The sequence below is a fragment of the Tursiops truncatus genome, chromosome 5, assembly GCF_011762595.2.
Source record: "Tursiops truncatus isolate mTurTru1 chromosome 5, mTurTru1.mat.Y, whole genome shotgun sequence".
Classification (NCBI taxonomy): Eukaryota; Metazoa; Chordata; class Mammalia; order Artiodactyla; family Delphinidae; genus Tursiops; species Tursiops truncatus.
Genome location: NC_047038.1, coordinates 90,568,010 through 90,592,735, shown reverse-complemented (window position 1 = coordinate 90,592,735; position 24,726 = coordinate 90,568,010). Strand labels below are relative to the sequence as shown.

The 24,726-nt window shown below is 39.5% G+C and overlaps 1 long non-coding RNA gene across 1 annotated transcript in view; it reads left to right on the top strand.

Annotated features, from left to right (window-relative positions):
• The window catches only part of LOC109549576 (uncharacterized), a 173,814-nt gene that overhangs the window by 136,460 nt on the left and 12,628 nt on the right, over nt 1-24,726 (top strand). The window lies entirely within an intron of this gene.

The following is a 24,726-nucleotide window of genomic DNA, read 5'->3' as shown; positions in this document are numbered from 1 at the left end:
TTCACCTGTTTATTTCTCCCCTCACCCCCAGCGCCTCGCAATCATTGATCTTATTACTGTCTCCATAGTTTTGCTTTTCCAGAATGTCATATAGTTGGAATCATACACTATACAGCCTTTTCAGACTGACTTCTTTCACTCAGTAATATGCATTTAAGGCTCCTCCCTGTCTTTTTGTGGCTTAATAGTTCATTTGTTTTTAGGGATGAATAATATTTCACTGTCTGGATGTACCACAGTTTATCCATTCACCTACTGAAGGACATCTTGTTTGCTTCCAAGTTTTGGCAGTTATGAATAAAGCTGCTGTAACATCTGTGTGCAGGTTTTTGTCTGAACATATGTTTTCAACTCCTTCTGGTAAATGCCAAGGAGTATGATTGCTGGATTGTGTGGTAAAAGCATGTTTCTTTTTGTAAGAAACTTCCAAGTGTCCTCTAAGTGTCTGTACCATTTTGCATGCCCACCATCAATGAATGAAATTTCTCTTGCCACACCCTTGCCAGCATTTGGTGTTGTCAGTGTTCCAGATTTTGGCCAGTCCAGTAGTTGGATTGTGATATCTCATTGTTGTTTTAATTTGCATTTCCCTGATGACATGATTTGGAGCACCTTTTCATATCTTATTTGCAATCTTCTTTGGTGAGGTGTCTGTTAAGGTCTTTGACCCATTTTTTTATTGGGTTGTGTTGAGTTTTATGGTTGAGTTTTAAGAGTTCTTTGTAAAAATATATCTATATATTTTTTCTATTGCTCCCTCTTCATCATATTATCTGTAAGGTCTAAGATATATTATTTACCAAACTTCATTTTTCCTGAATGCCTAAAACCCAGGTAACACTGAATAGGCTCACCTCCCCCCAGGTATAATTTTAAGATCTCTTCTCTATGCAGTGTCAGATAGCATGTTATTCAGGTAGAGGAGGTGAGGCAGAGAGCCAAATAGCATAACACACTTTGCTAATATTCTTCATCTTGCCAATCAGTACCTATTGATGCAGTACCTATAGACTCCAGGTGTCCAGCTCTTGCCTTAGAGATAAGGAGATGGAGAGAAAGAGTTTTCAACGGGAACTGTTGGTTAATCACAGGCCAGAATCTAAGACTCCCTACTCTCAGTTAACTGGTTAAAAAGTGACCTTGGTTTTTTACTTAGAAGTGAGAACTAACAATGATGAAGCATTGAAGAGGAAGGAGATAGTAAGGGCTAGAAGGGGCCTCCTGATGAGCCTCTGTTTGCTGTGATCTAACCAGTGGTTAAATCACCTTGTGGGTACCTCTCCTGCGGGTTCATTATCCCTCCACTAAGCCTACTATGGTCTGGTCCATAGTTTACTATCAGATCCGTCCCCTCATATGAGTGACTTGCTTGGTATTTGATGTTTTTACATCCCTTGTAAGGGGTCCCTTTGTTTCTCCTGACAATTCCTATCACTTCATAGTTCATTCTGAGTTACATTATGTTCCTCTTAATGGGCTTATTGCCAAAGGGCATTGGCTAGATGCATCTTCCAATATATATGGCATGCTTTTTTTTTTTTTTTTTTGCGGTACGCAGGCCTCTCACTGTTGTGGCCTCTCCCGTTGCAGAGCACAGGCTCCGGACGCGCAGGCTCAGCGGCCATGGCTCACGGGCCCAGCCGCTCCCCGGCATGTGGGATCCTCCCAGACCGGGGCACGAACCCGTGTCCCCTGCATCGGCAGGCGGACTCTCAACCACTGCGCCACCAGGGAAGCCAGGCATGCTTTCTTTATTTCCTTTTCTTCTTTGCTTTTTCTGAGTTTATTTCAATCCCAGATTATTGGAGGCTCTTCATATTTAACTTCTAGCACTTCCTAGTTTAGGCTTGAGTTTTTTAAAACCATGTTAACAGTCTTTAAGTGTACAGTTCAGTGGTGTTAAGTTTATTCACATTGTTGTGCCACAGATCTCCAGAACTTTTCATCTTACAAAATTGAAACCCTATACACACATTAAATAACAACTCCCTCTTTTCCCCTTAGGTTTGATTTTACTTTATGGAATAACAACATGTAACAAAACAATTCTCAGGGAAGGAAGCAGCTCCCAAGTCCTAGTACCTAGTCTTTTGTAAAGATGGATATGTTAGGATGGTTATTTTTAAATTATGGAGAAAAGGCAAAAGATTTATTCGATCTGAAGAGAAACCAGAGTATTTTCTTTTTTTAAAAAAAATTTATTGAAGTATAGTTGATTTACAATGTTGTGTTAATTTCTGCTGTACAGCAAAGTGACTCAGTTAAACGTATATATATTCTTTTTCATATTCTTTTCCATTATGGTTTATCACAGGATATTGAATATAGCTCCCTGTGCTGTACAGTAGGACTTTGTTGTTTATCCATCTTATATATAATAGTTTGCATCTGTGAATCTCAAACTCCTAATGCTTCCTTCCCCCACCCCCTTGTCCCCCTTGGCAACCACAAATCTGTTCTCTGTATCTATGAGTCTGTTTCTGTTTTGTGGATATGTTCATTTGTGTCATATTTTAGATTCCACATGTAAGTGATATCATATGGTAAGTTATGGAGGAAAAACTCATCCTTTAGAAATTTTAATCTCTTTGGGTGCAATAGTCATCACATATCTATATCTGTATTTATATCTATATCTATATCTACTGGTTGAATGATACTTGGCCCCTGAGTCATCAATATTTTAAATAAAAACCCACCATAGCCAAGAATGATGTGCAGCACACAGGACCCAGACATTTTTGCAGGAGCTCTTAAATATATTTGTAGTTACAACACCCACTCCTCCTGGTGTTCTAACTTTATGCAATTTCTATCTATGAGACAGCCCTAAATCTTTCCATTCCCAGAGGAAGCCTGCCATCTGTTCATCAAACTTAAGAGTAGTTGGAGGGAGCAGCTGCAGTTTCTATCTGGATTTGAGTGTGTATGTGTTAGTCATTAAGAAAAAAAGTTATGCTCATTTATGTTTTGAGTCATAACTATGCCATCAGTTGACTCCAACAAAACTGTCAATGCCAGTCTCAAGGGAGCAAGGTCTGAGTTCTGTTCCCAGCAATACTTTCCTGGTGGATTTTGGGTAACTCATATCAAATTCTTTCTCGTTGTCTCCATCTAAAAATGGAGAATGTTCTTTAAAAAATTTCACCTCTTCCTCTTGTCGAGAATAAAGAGGTAGCTCTTTGATTTCCTTCCTTATTTTTTTTGAATAGAGTAGCTTAAGTTCAGCTCTGGGAGTCAAGTTCTCCTTGAAGAGAGAGTCTAAGGAACTATCATGGCTGAGGGCTAGGAAGAGCCTTGGAGATCCGGTGGTCCAGTACTCCTCAGGCTTCAGAACTGCATTTTTTCTTGCTAATTTTTGCAGTATCTTTATATCACCTATTATATACTGAATATATAAATAGATTTCAGACTGACTTATTTTTAACACTCATCTTTGTCCTATGTAAGAATATCTGTAAATTATAGTTTAGATGTGCTATTAAGCTTATATTACAAACTAAAAAATATAGAATTTATAAATGTACATATTCCCCAAATTGCATTAAAATAAACACATGATTCTTTTTTAAAGTTATTTAAAAATTTTTTGATATGTAATTGACATATAATATCAGGTTCAAGTGTACAACATAATAATTTGTTATGTGTGTATACTGTAAAATGATCAGACAATATGTCTAGTTAACATCCATCCCTACACATAGTTAACAATTTTTTTCCCTTTGATGAGAACTTTTAAGATCTATTCTTTCAGCAACTTTCAAATATACAATACAGTATTGATAACTATAGTCACCGTGCTGTACATCACGTCCCCATGACTTACTTATTTTATAACTGCAAGTTTGTATCTTTTGAGTCATTTCACCCACCCCTCTGCCTCTGGCAGCCACCCATCTGTTCTCTGCAAACAGACAATTTTATTCTTAAAATAAAAAATAACGGATTGTGTGCCACCTAAAATCAGTGGCTCACATGTCATATTTTGGGAAACACTGATCTAAACCAGCTCTGTCAATTTGTACACATGGAAACTGAGCTTCGGAAAGTATAAATGACTTCATAAAGTCCTTTAGCTAATTAGAATCCAGGGTTTCTGACTTTTTTTTTTCTGAGTTTTCTCAGGCATGGAAAAGTAAATGGGAAAAGGATTCTGGGTGACAAATCTACTTGGAATTTAGTTAGAATTTGGGGAGATGAGTTAGCTGGGAAACATAGTTTGGGAAAATTGCAGAGGATCTTGGATGCTAGGTGTAGGAGTAGAAACTTCTCCCTGGGCTACAAAGTCTTAACCCTGGGATCCAAGGAACATCTAAAATTATACGTGAAGTTTAATGGATTTATGCACATGGATATTTGGGTGGGACGAGAGCAGTCCTCCATAAAGAGTTAATAACCATTGCTCTTGGCAATGGAAGCTATTTGGGTTCTCACATAGGGGAATACATGTGTTTTGGAAAGATCACTCTGGTACAAGATGAGAAATGGAACAGAGTGAAGACTGCCTCAAAGAGAGACAGCAGCAGATGTCTGAAGCCATTCCAGCAAAGGTACCTGAACAGGGCTTAGGGAGTCATCCCTTTAGGGTGGACTCAGGAACACAGATGTAGGTAACAGTGAACCAGAAGGGACTCACATTGGTTTTCTTCCTCTATTTTCTGAGGATCACCCAAGGAACCAAACTGAGTGAGAAAACTACATAATGCAAATATTATCAGAACAACTCTTGGTTTTTGTGTGTGCCTGGAGGTGGGGGTAGGGCAAAGGAGGAAGAGGAGAAGATGGTGAAAGGAGAAGCTTCTACATCATTGGAGTACTGCTTATTTTGCAACTAATAGGAGCACACGGGGAGGGATGTTTTCTGTTACTTTTGCTTGAGGGTTAATCATTTTAAAGCAACTGTTATCACCTACCTCTCTGAGAGTGTTGTAGTTCCCCAAGCGTGAAAAACGTATTTAACAAACAAGGTAGCCCCACGAGTCCCCTGCTGCTCTGCGTGCTTCTGCAGGTTATTTTACTTGGAAAGCACAACTGAAGAAAATTGTTTCTATTGAACATTGAGCAATGCAGAATGAGGATTTATTCACTCGTTTACCAAATGTTTATTGAGTGCCTATTATGCTCATGGCACTGATGGACACCAGAGCTGCAGAGAAGGAGAAGTCAAGAGTCCTTATCTTTAGGAAGTTTACAGCGTATTAGGAGTAGCAAAACAAACGAATGCATTTATCTACACACGTGGACACATTGCATAGCAAGTTAAATTAAGAAATAAAAACAATCATACACCTGATGACTAATTATATATCATCTTGTGATAGCTTTTCTTAGGAGGAGCACCAGTGCTTTTATTCTCCCCAGAGATCATCATCCTAATTTTTCATTGCAGTTTTATTGAAAAACTGAAAAAAATAGACTATACAAGGGATGACAAAGAAGAGTAAATGCAGAAAGAGACAGTTACTTGGGGACTTACTGATTAACAACATAGCCTTCACTTTGAATGAATAGCTTTGCATCTACCTCAGGTTGCTACCGAAGGAAAGCCACCACAATTATTATTTAATACTTTGGAGGTGACATCTATGTTCAAGAGACTGCTTCATAAATAACAGGCTCCCATAAATAATGAAGACCTAGTCTGCTTTAGAAAATTGCAACTGAAAGTCATAAGTGGCTCAGAGTAAGAGAAAATAAAAGATGGAGCATTCAGTAAAGCCATTTGTGGCTGGGCTGACTGGACTCAGGAAATGCTGATGGAGGAGGTCACAGTGGGTAACAGAAAGCTAAGATTGAAGCTGGGGAAACTAAGGTGAAAGTTCGGTTTAGGAAAATCAGGAATAGATTTTCTCTGGCTCATATATATCAAATATTCCAATGAGCCTGTTTGACTTCCCAGCAATACCTTTAAGAACTTTCCCAAAGACGGCAAGCTGATCTTCTGTGTTACCACCCTCATGACTGCAGAAGCAAGTTTTTTTTAATGAGAGTAATATGAATAATGTCAAGCTCAATCTGTTGATAGCATGTGCATCGGTTAGCTATTGCTGCAAAACAAACTAACCCCAAACTAAGTGGCTAACAATGACACTCATTTAATATTATAGCTTTTATTTCTGCAGATTAGCTCTGGGTTTGGTGGGTGGCTAGGCTTGGCTGGGGTGGCTCTACTCCATGTGACTCTCCTCCTCTTGGTAAATACCTGGACGTGTACTTTTCATGGTGGTGGCAGAGGTCCAACAAGGCAAGTAGAAAGCATGCAGGGACTCTGAGGACCGTGACACATCATTACTTTCCCCTCATTCTGTTGGCCACAGCAAGTGAAGGGGTGGGAGGATATACTTCATCTACATAATGGGAGGAAGTAGGAAGTTATATGCAAAGGGTGTGGATATAGGGAAGTGGATATAGGGTGGTGAAGAATCGGAGGATAGTAATTCTGTCTCCCTATTGTGTCAAGATGGGACAGACTTGGACACAAATTTCAGCTTTATTGTTTATAATTAAATGTCTCAGAGAGGTTGCTTAATCTTTCTGAGTCTTCATTTAGTCATCTTTAAAACTAAATAATAAAATGTTCAGATTTTGTTTGTAAAACTTCTGGGACTTAAACTAAATTATCATTTTTTCCTTTTCCTATTTTGTGTGTATGGCCATACGTTTGCTATTATCAAATTCTTGTAATTATGCTCACATCCACTCTTTTATGCTGCTCAGGACTGACTCTATCACCTTTCAAAGATCTGTTACTGACAAAAAGAAAATGGAAAAAAGGAGAAAGTGGAATTGTTCTCCAGGAACGTAGTGTCTAATAATGCAAAGCTGATTAGGTGAAGGCATTCTCTTTTGGTTTTCAGAGTGACTATCAACATCATATAATAGCTCATGCCCCTACTCAGAAATCTGAAGGATTTACTTTCCTGAATAATTAGTATGTTTCCAATATAACCTCCAGTGATTAATATCAGACCACTATTTGATATCGGCAATGACAATAATGTAAGCCCTACTTCCTTGTCCAGTCCAAAGGAAGGTCTCCAAGGGAATGTATAATTTCTGCATGGAGGATCATTTTATTCAGAGATTAGGAACATCAATTAAGTAGCTGGGTGTGTCATATATTGTATCTCATTTAATCCTTAAAATGGCTCTGGGAGGTACTTATTTTACAGATGCAGACTTTCAAGCTTAGACAGGCTGGGTAACTCGTTCAAGGTTGTATAATTAGTAAGTTGTAGTAGCTAGCCTCCATACAGATCTAATTCTAAAGTCTGTTATTAAGCACTTTTTTTAAAAAAAATAATCTGGAGTTGAATTCCCGATTTAAAATTTAGAATTAAATAAACAATAGATATCATCTTTGATGTCAAAGGAAAAAATACAACCTATCACCAAACACTAACCACGATGAGTGTCACTAAAACATTCAAGTCACAATAATTTTGCTTGTCTTTGAAAAAATTTTAAGGCCTGTTTGGAAATGATTTTAATGATCTAGGTCTCTTTTTAAAGCAGGGGGAATCCCAAACTGATAATTTCCCCTTTTTTTGTAAATTTCCCCGAGGCAAGTAGAGGCCTTCTAAATTATTTGATTGATCTTAGGCCAAACTGAGATCATTCTTTTCCAAAATAGCCATTCAGCATGTAAAGATTTAAAAGGCCTGGCTAAAGGTTTTAATAATGAGAGTCTGGTATAAGAGACATCTCTCTAAAGTAATTCTCTCACTCTCTCTCCTTCTCTTTGCCTTTTATTCTTTGCTTTCCAACATCTCTCTTTTAGTTCCTCTCCTGCAGCAACTCCTCACTCAAGGAAGTTTCAAAGTTAAATTTGGGGGTAAGGAAGTGATTTGAAGCTATGAGCTTTGTCTTAGACCAACTGGTAGTCCCTAAGGTCTTATCTTCTTTGTTTTCTTGAGCAAAGGCCCAACAAAACTTGTGCTGTCTGCAACCCAGCTGGGGAATGAGCAGGCAAAGTTAGTGAAATGTGAAGATTTATAGGATAGCAGAGAGTGGAGAAGTATTAGTACCCAGAATATGCCAAATGTGGGGTGAGTTAGCTCTAGAGAACCAGATCTATTTCCTAAAAGCAAATAGGGAGCAAATTGTTTTTTTCTTGGATCTCATGGCACCCTGGTCCTACTCTTCCTCTCCCTCTTAGGCCACCACTCCTCATTGTCTTTTGCATTTTCTCTCTCTCTCTCTCTCTGTCTCCTCTGCCTCTAAATGTAGACATCCTTAGGATTCAGGCCTGGACTTTTTTTTCAGTTCAGTTTACACTTATTTTGTTGGGTAATCTTATCTGCTAACAAAGTTTTACGTATAATTTATCATCCAACAATTTAAAGTCGTTTTCTATCTCTAGCTTGGATCTTTCTTCTAAACTTCAGATACACATATACAATGGCCAAATTGATGCCCCACCCAGGTACCTCGCAGGAATTTTAAATGCTACATGTTTGAAGCTTGCTTATTGTCTTTCATCCGCCCCCTTTGGACCATGCTGTCTTAATAAATGCTAACTCCATCTACCTGGATGCTCATGCCAGAAACCCAGGAGTCATTCTTTTCCTTTATTTTCTCTTTTAAAACAGTAATTTAAAGTTTATTCCAGCTATAATACCGGTTTCTCTGTCATGTTTCAGAGCCCATTACCAAGACATTCTGTTGCACTTGTCTGTCTGATTTATGGATCTGTTCAATTTCTGGCACTAGGGCATCGTCTGAGTTTCGACCAGACAGCAGTGATAAAATGGGTGGAATAACTTTAGAAATAGTTAAAGCAAGAGACCATTGTGTTTCTAAGACAAATGCTCTCATTATTACTTCATGTTTGGGTGATAAAATAGAATCATTACCATTTAAATTTCTAAATATTATTTAAAATTTAATATTATGTTAATATTTGGATGATGAATTCTTGTTGTAAGTGCAATTGTCAAAAAGAATATACATTGATAAGGGCTGTCATTAGGGCCTGTAATTGTGGCCTGCCAATCAGTCACAGGCCAAATGGCTATGTTCCTTATTAGTGGTTTTAGGTCTGTGATATTCTCTTTAGTTTTCCACTCTCTCAGTGTGGATGTCCAAACTCTAGGGTGGTGGACAGAGGCTGTCCTTTTGCCTCATGCCATCTTTGCTGAACTCAAGTGATAAATGGATGGTAAGTTGGAGGGGTGATGGGTTGGGAAGTGGATCAGGAATGAGGGCAAAGGAGGGAAAGTGGAAACCTTTATACAGTAGAAGTCATCCGCAACACCTCCTCCCCTCAGCCCACTCTCACATCCAATCCATCACTTGTCCTGGCAAAATAAAGCTCACACCCACCAGTCTTCCCCATCCCACCAGCCACCATGATCTCCCTGGACCATTGTAATAGCTTGGTAGCTATCTGGAGCATCTTCCCTCTTTCATCCTCAACCACCTTGATCCATTCCTTAAACTGTAGCCAAAGTGAGCATTTAAACAACGTAAATCAAACTGTCTTTTTCTTTCTTCAAATCGTTTCATGGCTCCCCACTAAACTTATGATATAATCTAAAATTTTTAGAGTGTCCCTCAAAGCCCTTCCCAACCTGACTGCTTCCCAGACTCCTTTACCAGAGCCCTCCCTTTTCCTCTTTACACTTCAGTCACGTTTTCTTCAACACACACAAGGCTTCCCACCTCCAGCGGGGGGCGTGCTGCTCTCTCTGCCAGGATGAGCTTCTGTTCTCTGCAGAGCTAATTAACTCCCACTCTCCTCCAGGGCTAGGCTTAAATGTCACTTTCTCAGAGGGACAGTTCCTAAATGTATTGATCTAAATTATCATCCTCTGTTATATCCTCACACAGGGCTTCTCTTTATAATCTTTATCAAAATTTGTAATTTCATATTTATTTATGCAATTACTGTCTCCCCTACCAGCCAGTGGCTCCAGAGGGCAGAAGCAGTATCCACTTTGATATCATTAGCACATGTCTAGCATGTGGTAGATTGGCGATAAATATTAGTTGGAATAAAGGTAATATAATTTTTATTATAAATTAAAAAATATATTCTTTTTCCTAAAAAATCTAACTTTTAGGGGGATCTTTGAAGAATTTATCATAAGTCTTCATATAAAAGACATTATTAGATAGTACAACAGATAATGTATGCAGTTTGGATTTATAAGAAATATGGAAATATTCATTAAATTGATATTAAAATTAAATATTGGCTATGTTTTAATCATAGAAAGAAATACATGTGTAATTGGTACCTTGAAGAGCAGGACTCTTGGGATACATTCAAAAAGTATATTTATTTTTTGTCTGTTTAAAATATATTCAATGGAGGAAGTGTTTCCCTGCCCTGGTTTACTTTTACATACTAACAATAAAAAATAACTGTACAGGGCTTCCCTGGTGGTGCAGTGGTTGAGAGTCCGCCTGCCGATGCAGGGGACACGGGTTCGTGCCCAGGTCCAGGAAGATCCCACATGCCGCGGAGCGGCTGGGCCCGTGAGCCATGGCCGCTGAGCCTGCGCGTCCGGAGCCTGTGCTCCGCAACGGGAGAGGCCACAACAGTGAGAGGCCCGCGTACCGGGAAAAAAAAAAATTGTACAATCACAGCCTCAGTTTCAATTCAGAAATTAAGACATCCAGTTCCAAGTAATGATCTAAACTCTGAACTCGATTTAAAGATAAAGTATTTCCACTTCCCTGGCTGGTAGTTTTCTTCAGGCAGGAAGGCAGGGAAGGGGAGGTTTCACCCTTCTATCTCCTTTCCCAAGTTGGGCTTCCATCCCTCCTTTTTCCATCCCTTTTTGAGAATTCTAGGATGCATGTCCTGTGAGGTGGGCAATACACATATATGTATGGAGAAGGAGAGAGAGGGAGAGAGAGGGAGAGGAAGAGAGGGAGGGAAGGAGAGGAAAAAAGAGAGAGAGAGTTATTTTAAGGAATTGGCTCACGTGATCATGGGGGCTGGCAAGTCCTTACTACTTGCTGTCTCTTGTCATTTTGATGATAGTCATTCTAATGGGTGTGAGGTAATATCTCACTGTTGCTTTTATTTACATTTCCTTGATGATTACTGATGATGAACCCCTTTTCATGTACCTGTATGTCTTCTTTGGAAAAATGTCTATTCAGTTCTGTAGCCCATTTTTTAAAAAAATAAATTTATTTATTTTATTTTATTTATTTATTTTTGGCTACATTGGGTCTTCATTGCTGAGCACAGGCTTTCTCTAGTTGCGGCAAGTGGGGGCTACTCTTTTTTGTGGTGCACGGGCTTCTCACTGAGGTGACTTCTCTTGTTGTGGAGCATGGGCTCTAGACGTATGGGCTTCAGTAGTTGTGGCATGCAGCCTCAGTAGTTGTGGCCCATGGGCTTAGTTGTTCCGCGGCATGTGGGATCTTCCCAGACCAGGGCTTGAACCCGAGTCCCCTGCATTGGCAGGTGGATTCTTAACCACTGCGCCACCCGGAAGCCCCCATTGCCCATTTTTTAATCAGATTGTTTGAGTTTTGCTATTGAGTTGTAAGAATTCTTTATATATTTTGGATTTTAACCCCTTACCAGATATGTGACTTGCAAATATTTTTTCCCATTTCATAGGCTGCCTTTTTATTTTGTTGATTTTCTTTTTCTTTTCCTGTGGAGAAACTTTTTAGTTTGATGTAGTCCCTCCTGTTTATTTTTGCTTTTGTTGCTTTTGCCTTGTGTGTCCAAAAAAGTCATTGAAAAGACCAATGTCAAGGAGCTGACCCCCTATGTTTTCTTCTAGGAGTTTTATAGTTTCAGGTCTTAAATTTAAGCCCTTAGTCCATTTTGAGTTGATTTTTGTGTATGGTGTAAGATTATAGTCCAGTTTCATTCTTTTGCATGTGGCTATCCAGTTTCCCCAATATCATTTATTGAAAAGAGTATCTTTTTCTCATTGTATATTCTAGGCTCTTTTGTCATAAATTAATTGACTATATATCCATGGGTTTATTTATGGGCTCTCTATTATGTTCCACTGATCCATGTGTCTGGTTTTATTCCAATACCATACTGTTTTGATTACCATAGTTTTGTAATATAGTTTGAAATCAGGACGTGTGATGTCTCCAGCTTTCTTCTTCTTTCTCAAGGTTGTTTTGGCTGTTGGGGGTCTTTTGTGGTTCCATATGAATTTTAGAATTGTTTGTTCTATTTCTATGAAAAACACAATTAAAATTTTGATAGAGATTGCATTGAATCTGTAGATTGCTTTGGGTAGTATGGACATTTTAACAATATTTGTTCTTTCAACCCATGAGCACAGTCTATCTTTCCATTTATTTGTGTCTTTTTCAATTTCTTTCATCAGCATCTCATAGTTTTCAGTGTACAGAACTTTCACCTCCTTGGTTAATTTATTCCTAAGTATTTTACTTTTCAATGCAATTGTAGATGGGATTTTTTTTTAAATTTCTCTTTCTGATAATTTGTTATTATTTACATATGTCAAAATCCAATCAAAGATTGAAGTCATCTGGATGGGGGTTATAGACTCTAAGCTAACTTGAAGATTAATAATAATATGAGCAAATTTAGGGGATGTAGATTATGTGTGGCCTTCTGTTTAAATTTTGGCACCATTAAAGCAGTTACTATAAATAGAACCCTTCCTATCAGTATAAGACAAAGATTTAGTCCTATTTAAGGCTGATGTCCTCTGGTTATTAGGAAACTTCAGTAAACTAGGAAGATAATCAATGCTCCTTCCCCCCAGTTATTTGGAATGAAACATTTGCTTCATTACTGGATATGTTGGCATATTCTCTTACTCACTGTTCACTGTTTACTCTTGAGGCTCATGTTTCTCTTCTATTCACTTTACTTTGTGTTCTAGGAGGTTGAGATCTATCAACTGGACCAACCAGGCTCCTTTCCTTTCTGAAGTGCAGAGGGTGCCAGAGGAGATAGAGACAAAGTTTTTTTGTTTTTCCCATATCTCCCTCCCTGCCAAGCTTTAGGTTGGTGGTGACTGAGTTCGCTACCAAGGCCACAGTTCCCGTCAGGTGACTGTCCAATAACTACAGGTCTTACTGCACTCTGCTAACTGCTCCATTTCTTTAGACCTAGGTATGCTAGTCAACCTCTTGTTGCTAGCCCTGTGGTTCTTCACCGTTCTTGTGCGTTACTACCACACTTTTGTCAATAGTGTCTTAACTAAACTCTTCTCCATTACCGTGTTTGAATGTGCCATCTGTATCCTGCCAGCACCCTAAATGGATTACATAATTGGTACCAGGAGGGGCCCCTGTAATGAGCTTTTAAAATGGGTTTCTGGAATTGAGAGTCTGACATATTTGATGAATATATGAATAAACTTTTTCCTTGCTGGGGGGGAATGGACGTTGGTAGTCCATAGTATGTGGTACCATTATGATTACTCAAAGTATCACCAGTAGCAGCATATGATGGAGTACAGATGCAGGGCAAGGTACTGGGAGACCAAGTCATCCAATTCTCCCAACACCATTTATTGAATGACCCTGTCTTCCTTACTGATTGAAATGGTCTTCTTTACCATAAACTAAATTCTTTTGTGTACTGAGGACTGTTCCTGGGCTGTCTATTTTGTTCCATTTATTTGGGTAAGTCTCACATGATCACTTTATTTTATTGACCCACTATGTGAGTAAAGGACAGAACACTGATTCGTAATAATAATACCCTCCACTTCGATAGTGCTTGTACCAGGCACTGTTCTAAGTGCTTTAGGTATATTAACTCATTTCATCTTCAGAACAACTCTATGGATAGAAGCTGTTATTATCTGTGTTTTGCAGATGGAAAATGAGATACAGAAAAGTTAAGTGACTGGCACCAGATCCCACAGCCTGAAAGCAGAGGAGCTGAGATTTGAGACTAGGAAGTCTGGACTCAGAGCCTGCACTCCTAACGACTATCCTACACTACCTCTAACCATGAGTGAGGGCATCTCTTTTGGGGACTAAAAAGATACAGTCCAGGTGCACTGCTCCTGATGGTTTAAATTAATCAGATAGAACTTAGATAACCTAGAAAAATTGGTAGTTATGATATCTCCTAGACTGTCTCTTTCAATTATCTGTTTCTCAAGTAACCTTCTAGTTACTGTCAGACTTCATCTGCATCAGACTAGCAAATCAAGTCTAAAACATTTTATACTTGCCCATCTTCCCTGCTGTTCATATCACTGAGTTAGCCAAATAAATTCAATTTTTTTCCACGGCAGGTTTCTCACAAATTGTGGCTGGCGTCTGTATATTTATGAAGTTTCTATTGCATTGCTAGTTTCTCATTGTATTATTATAATAGATCACAGATTGCATTGATAAATGCCATGACGAGACATGATAAACACAGTCCATTTTTGATGGGGTAAAGTTCTCTTTAATTTTCCTGGTCTATAAAACAAGGATTAGAACAACTGACTCACAGTGTTGGAGTGCATATTAGAAGATCATGTATGTGAGTGCAATTAGTAGTGCCTGGTGTATGGTAGGTATTCAAGTAATGTTGGTAGAGTCTGAATCATCAGAGGCTACAGTTATTACAGGGCTCAAGCTAAAAGCAGGGAGGAGACGTGGAGTGAATCATACTTATTGAGCATTTCCCATAGTCCAGGCATTATGCTTGGTGGTTTATATGCATATAGTCTGATATGGTGGAATTGGTAGGTGCTTTTATATGACGACATCCCCATGTTGTACAAAATTACGGTCCAAATATTATGTGCTACTTTGACATCTGGTGAAAAGAAGGATGCAAGGGGGACCCTCAAATATCCTAACCACAAGTTCCCTTCCAACTCTACTCCTCAGTTAAGCTTCCCAGGCCAAACAACCCTCTTTAATAGCAAATAGACCAAGTACAGTTCCCCTTTATCCCCAAGTAGCAGGTTTCAGTTCCTGGCCAGCCCACAGAATTGTTCAAACAAGCCAATTGCATCTTTCAGTGGGAAACAGAGGGTGCATCAGTCTCTTGATACTAAAAGCTTATCTCCCAGAGCCCCTGGTTATTCACTCTGTCACTGAGTACAACCCCCATGTGGTCTGTGAGGCATGTGATGTCTTCCTGCATCTGAGCTCTGAGTATATGTGACTAACAGACTGCTGTGATTCATCTGTCCAGTATTGGGTGTTGGCCATCCCCATAGCCTTAGGACCAGAATTCCTCTTTCACCAACAGAGTGAATAGGAGGTGGTCAAAAACCCTAGAAGAAACTAAACTGAATGAGTTCCACTGATTGCCCTAGATCATTGCTTCTCAAACTTTAGTGTGGAAACAATGACCTGGAGATCTTGTTAAAATATCCATTCTGACTTAGTAGGTCTAGAGAAGGTCTCACATGGGGCCTGAGATTTTGCCTTTCTAAAAAGCTCCCAGGTGATGCAGCTGCCCCTTAGACCACATAGTGAATAATAAAGCCCCAAGGGAAAGAGAATCCAGGCCAGGGAGACCTGGAATGTTCACTGCATCACTCATCAATGACCTTCCAATCATCTAGGAATCTGGCACATCAAGGAATGATGAATAGTACCTTCTAGGAATTGGGATATTCAGCCTGAGGGATTGGAAACTGACTAAGATCTGTGTAAGATGGAACACTCCACTGGAACCAAAAGAAAGAAACTTCTTAGGGGTCACATGGCCAGGAGACCCACATGTCAGACCCACTTATCAGTCTCTGCCTTGCTCTGGCCACTCTGTGATCCAATCCTACTGCTATTTTAAAGATGGAAATACTGGTCTCCATAAAGCTTGTCACTGGACTTTTTAGTTCTTTAGGATTAAAGAACTTTGCTTATTTCTATTAGTTTTTTTTTTTTTTAAGTAAGTTTCATTGGGAAAATGTCTGATTCAGGGAAAGGGGGAAAGGAGACAAAGGATTTGTTGCAAAGGGCCCTACTAACAAGCAAGACAGATACTTGTCATTGAGAAGGACAGGAGGAGAAGGAGAGAAGCAGAAGAAGAAGGGCTGGATGAAATCAAGTCATGTTTTCTCCAGGAAGCCTGACCTCAGTGAAAATCCAAAAGCAGAGGCTCCCAAGGAGTCCTTCTGCTCCCAGGAGACAGTGCAGATTAGATTGGTTTTATGCTTAGCAGACAGGCCTTGATGCTAATTTCTCTTGACCTTCTCTTGTGATTCTTGTCAGCCTGGCACTCATCTGTTAAGCTTGCTTTAATTATGTGCATAATGGCTCATTATTTTTTATAAAGGAAACAGCAAAGGAAACAATTATGCAAATGAATGAGGTTTGTTGTTTATTGTAGAGTTGTGGGCTAATTGCGCACTGGTACAAAAACACCATTGTCAAACACAGTGCCAGAAATAATCCCACTAATCTCTACCTCTGAGATCTCTTTCAGCACATCAGTACCTACAAGATAAACTTAATGTCCGAGAACAAATATGAAATGCCAGAAGAACTCATCTAGTGTAGTCAGATGGGTTAGGGGGTCCCCAGAAAAAGAGAACCAGACATGGCTTTCTTGACAGAAGAGAAGCCGTTTTGGCCTAGGCCATTTGGGGATGTAAGCCTGGCTGCAACGCCTTCCCTTGAACAGGTCTCAGTAATTAATGACCTTGGGGAACAAAGGAATGCAGGAACAGAGAAAAGGCAGTCAAACGGGAGCGCAGTGATAAAGCAGAGTCCTAGTTCCTCCTCAAGGAGGAGCACATATATGTAATAAGGGAATGATGATATTGACCCTCCTGACTTCGGTCAACTGAAGCTTGGACTCTGTTGCCCTTTGTCCTAATTCTATGCTGAATTCTCCTCTGCTCAAGCCCCTTCATGAATATGCATGTTCCCTTAGCTTGAAACGTCCCCAGTTTTACTGTTCGGGGAGACGCTGCTTCGGGTAAGATCCCTGGTGTTCTTCTTACTTGCTGCAAATTATAAATCCTTCCTTCTTCTGACCTTTGGCTTCATTGCGTCTATTGGCCTGACACCCACCAAGAGGCAAACCCAGTTCTGGGGTAACACTAGGGCAGGGGCTTTAATCAGAACAGCTACTCTTTCTTGCTAAGGCTGAAGGCTTACCAAGCTGTCCAAGATCACGCTTCTTCAACTAGCACCTCCTTTTTGGTTTGGTCTTCGATTGTTGTCAAACAGAAAAGATTTGTGTGTTTGGACCTAGTATTCTTTCTTCTGGTCTCTGCTTTGGAATGTCTCATTCATTCACTCGTTCATTCATTCATTTTGCCTGTTTTAGTTCTATCTAGTTCAATCTTTACCTGAAGGCCCCTGCATTTGTCTCCTTCTTGTCTTACCCAATATCACTTCTTTTTGACACAGCTCACTCATTACGGGTGGCCTTCTTTCAGCCTTAAATATTCCAACCTTCTTTGATCTTTGGTCTTTTACCTATAATGGATTAATTTCCCTCCACCCTCACGTAACCCCTAATTCTGATTTATTAGATTAGATCAGGAATAGATGTCATATGCTTCCATGCTACCCTGTATTTCTCCCTTAGGGCATTTGAAATTAATTGCTGTTGTAAAATGACTTGGGCTAACTTGGTCATTTATAATTATTATATCTTCTCCAGAACCCACAACCAGCGGGGAGAGTACACTGAAGGCAAGTCCTCAAATGCATTCTGCACAAAAAATATCACTGAACAGGCACAAAACACATCCCACAGCCTGTTCTGTAAGCTCAATGAAATCTTAGCACTCTGTCTTTTCATGCACCCAGACAAGCTCTTAATTAAAAGGTTCATTTGAGGCAAATGTGAAAATATACTAGCAGCAGGACTCAGCTAAATTTCTACTCAGTATCAAATACTGCCTAAATGGTAGGATATGGAACCAGAAGAAATACCAAGCCCTAGGGCATCATTTCAAAAGATATAAGGCTACTAGATTTGCTAGATTCCTAGATTTTTTTAATGTAATGATGGTAGAGTCTATACAATATTCTTAGCCATTTCCTAAAACTGGAAGATCATTTATTTCACCAAAGAGAAATTGTCTCCAATATCCATTATACCAAGTAACATTTTCCGCTGTTGATCAGATATTAAGGTAACGGTAGTTTTATGGTAGCTGTCCTTGGAGGGTGGATTTAGATTAGAGTCTTTCAAATACCACCCCTGGAATGTGTATTTCTGATTAGAGTTGTTCAGATATTAACCAACCACCCCCAGAATATAAATTAAAATGTCCATCTATATATCACACAGTATAAGTAATACAAAGTAAATTGCAGACAATATAGCAGTTGTTAAATTTGCAGGTTCATGTCTGGTGTGCTTACTGGAATATAAGTTCCATGGGGGAGGGGAGCGACATTCATTTCATATACCCAGAGTCTGTGCACTTCTAGACCCAGAGCAGGTGACCAAGAAATGTGTGGAATAAATGGAGCTCTTTTGCCAAACTTTCCCCCTTCCCTCCTAATTCTGCCTTTTTACTTCTCATTTTCTTCTGTCATTCTCTCTTCCTTCCTTCCTTCCCTCCCTTCCTCCTTCCCTCATTTCCTTATCTCTCTCCCTTTCTTTCTTCTTCTCTCTCTTTTTTCTCCCTTTGGGTCTCTCTCATCATCTTCCCCTCTCTCTTTCTCTTTTTATTTGTGTGAGAAAGTCACGTGGCGTCTTCAGAATTCTGACTAAATATTCTGCCATTGAAGAACTAGTGTTTGAAGACTGGCTTTAGCTTGATTTAGCTGCTTTGAGGCTCTGCACTTTCTTTGTTTCCTAATCTGTAAAAGGAGAATAGCAGTGATGCCTCGGTCAGAATTGCTGTTTTGAGAATTGGTGGAGTATTGCCAGCACACTTAATTCTCTCCCGCCCCCCCGCCTCTAAATTTAGCCTTAGCCCCCCTTTTCATTAATGATTCGATTACTTTAATTTCCTTAGCCATGAGGTCATTCACTTCTTTCTCCAACTGGCCTTGAAAAAGCGAAAATGTAGCATCTTTGCTGGTTGTGTTCGTGAGTGTGAGGTGTGTGGGGCAGGGCTGGCAGTCAAGGAGAAATGTTTTGCTCCACTCTTCTTTCTTTCCAAGCTGAGTTCTCTTAGATGAGCCAGTTAATCCCTTTCAGCTTTTGTTCTCCTATCTGTGAGAGGCAGTTACGATGCCCATCTCACATAGATGTCATGAGGATAGAATGAGATTAGTATACATGAAGACAGCTGGCCCAGATACATGCTCAGCAAAGGTGAATAGAACTGAAACAATCCCTTCTAACCAATTGTAACATCAGCGTTCAACCAGGAAGCTGACGTCTCTGAGCTATGGGTAAGGAATAATTACAAGAAGCGGACCCTATAAATTGTGGGAGGCTGGGGAAGTGAAGGTGTGCAGGGTGAGTTAGAGGATCACGGGAGACATCAGTCAATCTGAGAGCCAGGCATATCCAGTTGCCAAAGTGAGACTGAAAGGGGAGCTGATGGGAGGGCTGTAGGGAACTATTCTCTCTGGATCCACAACCACGCACCTTTTGAGGAACCTGGGATCTCTGTTAAACAGAGGTGAGCAGGCAGGTGGAAGACCTTGACCTTGAGCGGAGGAGAGAGACAGTAATGTGGAACCCACTGCACCTGCCTCTGTCTGTCACTCATGTCTAAACCTGATGACCTTAGAGATAATGGCTGATGCTGTATTTCCATCTTGCAAATCTCATGCAAATCCCAATGTTGACCAACTCTAACTCTGTATAATACCCAGAATTCTGGGAAATATAGTTTCAGCTTTACCAAGTTGACCTGGAAAAACCACCATACCAGTGTTTTCCATTTTACAGCTAACTCCTTTTGGCTTTGATGTAAATTACTTTTTTTTTTTTCAAGAAATGCTAAAAATACTCCTTAACCATGATCTTAAGTTTATGGAGATACATAAAGTAATATTCTAATTGGGTCAGGCCTTGTACTTTGCACTTGAAATGCAGTGTCACATAGGAGAAGGATTTTTAATGTAACCTGTATTAGTTTCCTTACAGATGGGAAAGGGAGATTTTTACTGAGTATAATTTGGGTTTAAATTTCAAATATACACTAGTAATGACCATATCTAGGGTCTGTAAATTTTATTCATTTGTTTGTTATTTGACAAATTTAAGTTTTAAGTTAAATTTAACTTAAAACTTAAGATTTTAAGTTTCATTGTCTTAAGATTTTAAGTTTCATTGTCTATCTTGCCATCTCTTCTCTGAGCCTCTTGGGACTGTGACATGAGAAACCTGGACTCTTTCAAACCTGCTCTTTTTTATCTCTAGTGGGCCCAGAACACTGGTATGTAAAGACTAAAATAATAAATACCACTTCTAATTTGTTGAAGAGAAATAATTGTTAAGGCTCTTAAGTACTTAAGGTTAGGTCCTTAAAATTTTCTTAATATAATTCTCTTCCCTTTCTGGAGGCTAATAGCACACCTGTGAGGCTGGTTCAATGTAGTTTAAAGCATTAATCATCTTCCTTGTTAAGCAATGGAGACTGGAGAGAGGAATAAGATGCTGACACTGTCTCAAGGGATTTAAAATCTGGTGTGTTTGGAGGGAGAGGGAACAAAAATGATAAGAAAACTTTGTGAGTGAGGTACTCTGGAGGAACACATGGCCAGTTCTTAGGGAGGAGAGGGCAGAAATCAGGGGCAGCAAACCAGTTGTCATTCCTCTAAGATTTCATTAAGCCTTAAGCACATTAAAGAAAGTAGGCAGGGTGTATATTCCCAGTAGAGGAAACTTAAGGAGAGCTGAACATTTAATTAACCTTTTAACAGCCTTGGTTGAGTGAACTGAGAAGTTTCATTCTTATTTTAACAACTTAAAGTCGGAGGAGCATGGATATGGTAAAAGAGAGAGAGAAAGCGAAATAAAATGAGTAAATGGTTAAGGGAATGAAGTTTATTTTTAGCATCACCATTTATCTTCTGCGGCCCCCAACCCCCTGTGCACTGGGGTCTCAGTGACCTTCTGCTATCTCTGGTCACTCCCCCTGCTTTGATGACATTTGTTTGACTCACCAGGACCCTTTCCACCATTAAACCTTACTTTACCTTGTCAATTGCGTTATTATGAACTTTCATCAAATCTTTAACCGTGGTCATTTTTAAGTCTTTTGTCATTTACAGACAGTTCTGGGTGTACTCTGATGCTTATGCAAAAATGTTCCTGTAAAAGGGTTTCATCTTCAAGGAATTCATGGAAAAGACTCTGACAAGTATAGGTTTCTGGTAACTGACTATACTGCTGAACTGAATGAAGAAGCATTTTCAGAACTCTAATGGAAAACTGATGAATTCATAAAAGTGCTAACAAAAGATCAAGATGAAAAAAAAATTGATTACGTGGGACTGAGTGAACTGATGAGGATGATTTTAATTTTTGTGACTTTCTGTTTGAATAAAAAAAAAAATCCCACAAGGACTCAGAGGCAAAAAATATACAAATAATTTTCACTGCAAAGTAAAGGAGCTGTTACCGTGGAGGATTCCTGGACTGAATGTCAATATTATGACATAGTATGAGTGTGTTTCGTGTTTGGTAATTGCAATCATTGTTGCTTTTGTTGTGGTCATCCGTTTACAATGCTTGGTGTCAGTTTATTTCTGTCTTGTAAAAATAAAATACAGTGTGTGTGTGTGAGAAAAAAAACAAAAACAAAATAAAAAACCTTACTTTACCTGTCTTCATCTTATTCTTTTGAAGCTCTGTTTATTAGAGTACCTCTTTACCAGGCACTCACTATCATCATTCAGATACCTTACATTCATAGAGTTCCTTAAAGTATTCTAAGTGTTTTTAAGTATATTACATCATTTAATTAACTTATTTGAATGGATTAATATATTAACAAATAGGTCTCTCTAGGTAACATATTGATATGTTAACACGGGACTACTGGAAAGAGTACCATTACTCTCCCAGGTCCCTTAGATTTGCATAGTTTTTTATACTTTGTAAAGTGTTTCCCATCTGTTTTTGATAAGGCTCTGGGGTAGTGGGAATGGGGCACTGGGGAGATTGGAAGAGAAGGTTCTTAAGGCACAGGGTCCTTTGGGGCCAGAGCCACCGCATTGCACAACCCCAGGGCATGCCATTGACGCTGTTGACCCTGGGATGGCACCCTTGCAGCTGTGCAGGGCACTACCTGTGAGTAGCCAGCCATAGCAGCTCTGTTTGTGGTCTTCAATTCACTCCCCCGGTGCCTCTGCCCCTGCCCGAAAATGTTGGCTTACACCTACCAGCCGGTAATGACTAGGAAGGGGCTGGATGGAGGGAATCCTAACCCTATGCTTCCCAGGATGGAATAACTAAAGCCCCCATAGTACGCCCTTCTTCCAGGGGCAGTCATAAAACTGTGCTTGGCAGAGACATTTTTCTCTCAATGCTCATAGTAAACCTTCCTGGAGTTACAATTAGAGCAGAGGCCAGACATATAAATCCATATGAAACACAACATGATTTTTTCCTTTTGAAATACAATCCCATTTCTTAGGCAGGTGTTGTTTACAGCCCAGCTACTACGCTCATGTTGCCAAGGACCTGCACACAGGCTGCTGCGATCTTCAGTTTTCCTGATGAACTCAGAAGGTACCTGCGCTTTAGAACTAGTTTGTTTGAGTGCCGTGTACTGGCTGTCAGAGTCCCTTCTTATCAATCTTTCACACCAAAGTAGTATTTTCAGGGCTTCTTGGTTCTTTTGCTATAAACTTTCTCACTGTGACATTTCTGTTTCATAGGGCCGGGAGGTCTGAATGGGTTCCCCAGACCACTGGTTGGCCCAACAGTTTATCAAGAAGTCTTCAGAAAGTGTGACACCTTTACAGGAAAAAGCAATAAACATTTTGTTCATATCTATTTCACATATTTGCAATGTAAGATTAATTATAGGCTTCAGAGAGATCCTGTTATATTCCTAGCAAACCAAAATATTCTAAAAGCATTGCTTGTGTCAAAAGGTCATGTGAGTCAGCTGTCCCTGCTAACATTTGGTTCATCTTCATTACTGTGTTTGTGCTGGGTGTGAATTTCAAAAAGTTTGCAAGCACTACTTCACACACAGACAGATCTTGCCCCAGACCACAAAAGGACCAAAAATAAATGGCAGAAGCAAGAGTTCTTTAAACATTGAGGCATCCCCTCCTTCCCACACCTCTCTTCGCCCAGGTAGAGGATATAGAGGCATGTGACCTTTTCTTAATCTAGGCTGGAAGCATGGAGACCCACGGAGATAATGTGATAGAGCTATGAGGGGCTTATAACAAGTGGACACGGCAGATGCTCCTCACGTATACTTAAGTGGAAAGTGTCCATAATGCCACTTGATTTGAGGGTGGTTTTGAGAGTTTGAAGGGAGGAGGGTCTGTGGTTGTAGGAGCCTGACCTGTAGTCCCAGGTGCCGTAGCCTTGGCCAGAATGGAGATTCCATCCTCCTCTATCTGTTCACAACTGTTTTCTTTGAACTGTACTCTAACATTCAATTCCTGTGAACACTTAAATGGTTTTTACTTAATATTACAGATTGAAAAGTATGTAGATATTCTCTTAGTCATCAACTTCTGATCAACGTTCTAATTAATGTCATTCTTTGTCATCATCTTAGGTGGTTTACAGAGGTGAACTTATATTACACACATGTGCACACCTTTGTGCTGTCACACCAAGAACTTCTTACTTTACGCTTGTCACACTCACAAGCTCTCTCTCCACCTCAAACCTAAACTGGACGGGAGACCATTACAAACTATTATGCATAGAAAACCTGGCAAGCTGAATGGATTTCCCCAACCCCTCTTTACAATTGCATTTTATTTGGTGTTATTGTTCATGTTTGTTATTTTTGATTTTCCAACCTCTCTTTACAATTGCATTTTATTTGGTGTTCTCGTCCATGTTTGTTATTTTTGATTTTGGCTGTTGCGTGATATCTTGATTTGACCAAAATAAAGGGACTTATTAAAAGGACTTATCAAAGTATAAATATAATGATAACAATAGCCATATCAATGCTGTAACTCAGAATATATGAACAGAACTTCTCAACAGAGAAAGTGGATATCATGAACATACACTGTGAACTTCTATCAACCGGGACAAGAAAATCCACGGGAACAATGAATTTTCACACACATAAAAAGGTATTGTTAGAAAGCATAACAATAATTATCTGAAATTGGAGTGCTACTGGACTGAAAATTTCCTCTAGTACTTAGTGTATTATATATTGAAAAACGTCAAATAGAGACATGAAGACATAGTAGCCTTTGCATCTTTTTAAAACGAAGTATTATAATATATCCACTAGGAATGATTTCAGCTGGATTTAAGAAATGAACCCCAAAATAACAGTAGCTTGAATGGAAGGATATTAATTTCTTTTTCTCAAAGAAGTCAGAGGGCAAGCAGTCTAGGGTTGGTGTAGCAAGCACATGGTGTCATCAGAGCCCCAGGCTCTTTTCTCTTTATTCTACCATCTGAGGGACTAGCTCCTGTTCTTATTGTTACTTCATGGTCAAAGATAGCTGCTGTAGTTCCAGACATCACAATCCTACTCTAGCCAGCAAAAAGAAGTAAGGATAGGCACACCTGTTCTCTTTCAAGGAGACTTCCCAAAAGTCCTACACAAACACACCTATTTATATTTCACTGAGTGGAACTTAGTCACATGACCAACCTAGCTGCAAGGGAAGTGGGCAGGTAGTCCTCCATCTGAACAGCACAGCGTCCATCTAAAATGTGAGGTTCTGATACTAAGGAGGAAGGGGAAAATTGGCATCGTATAG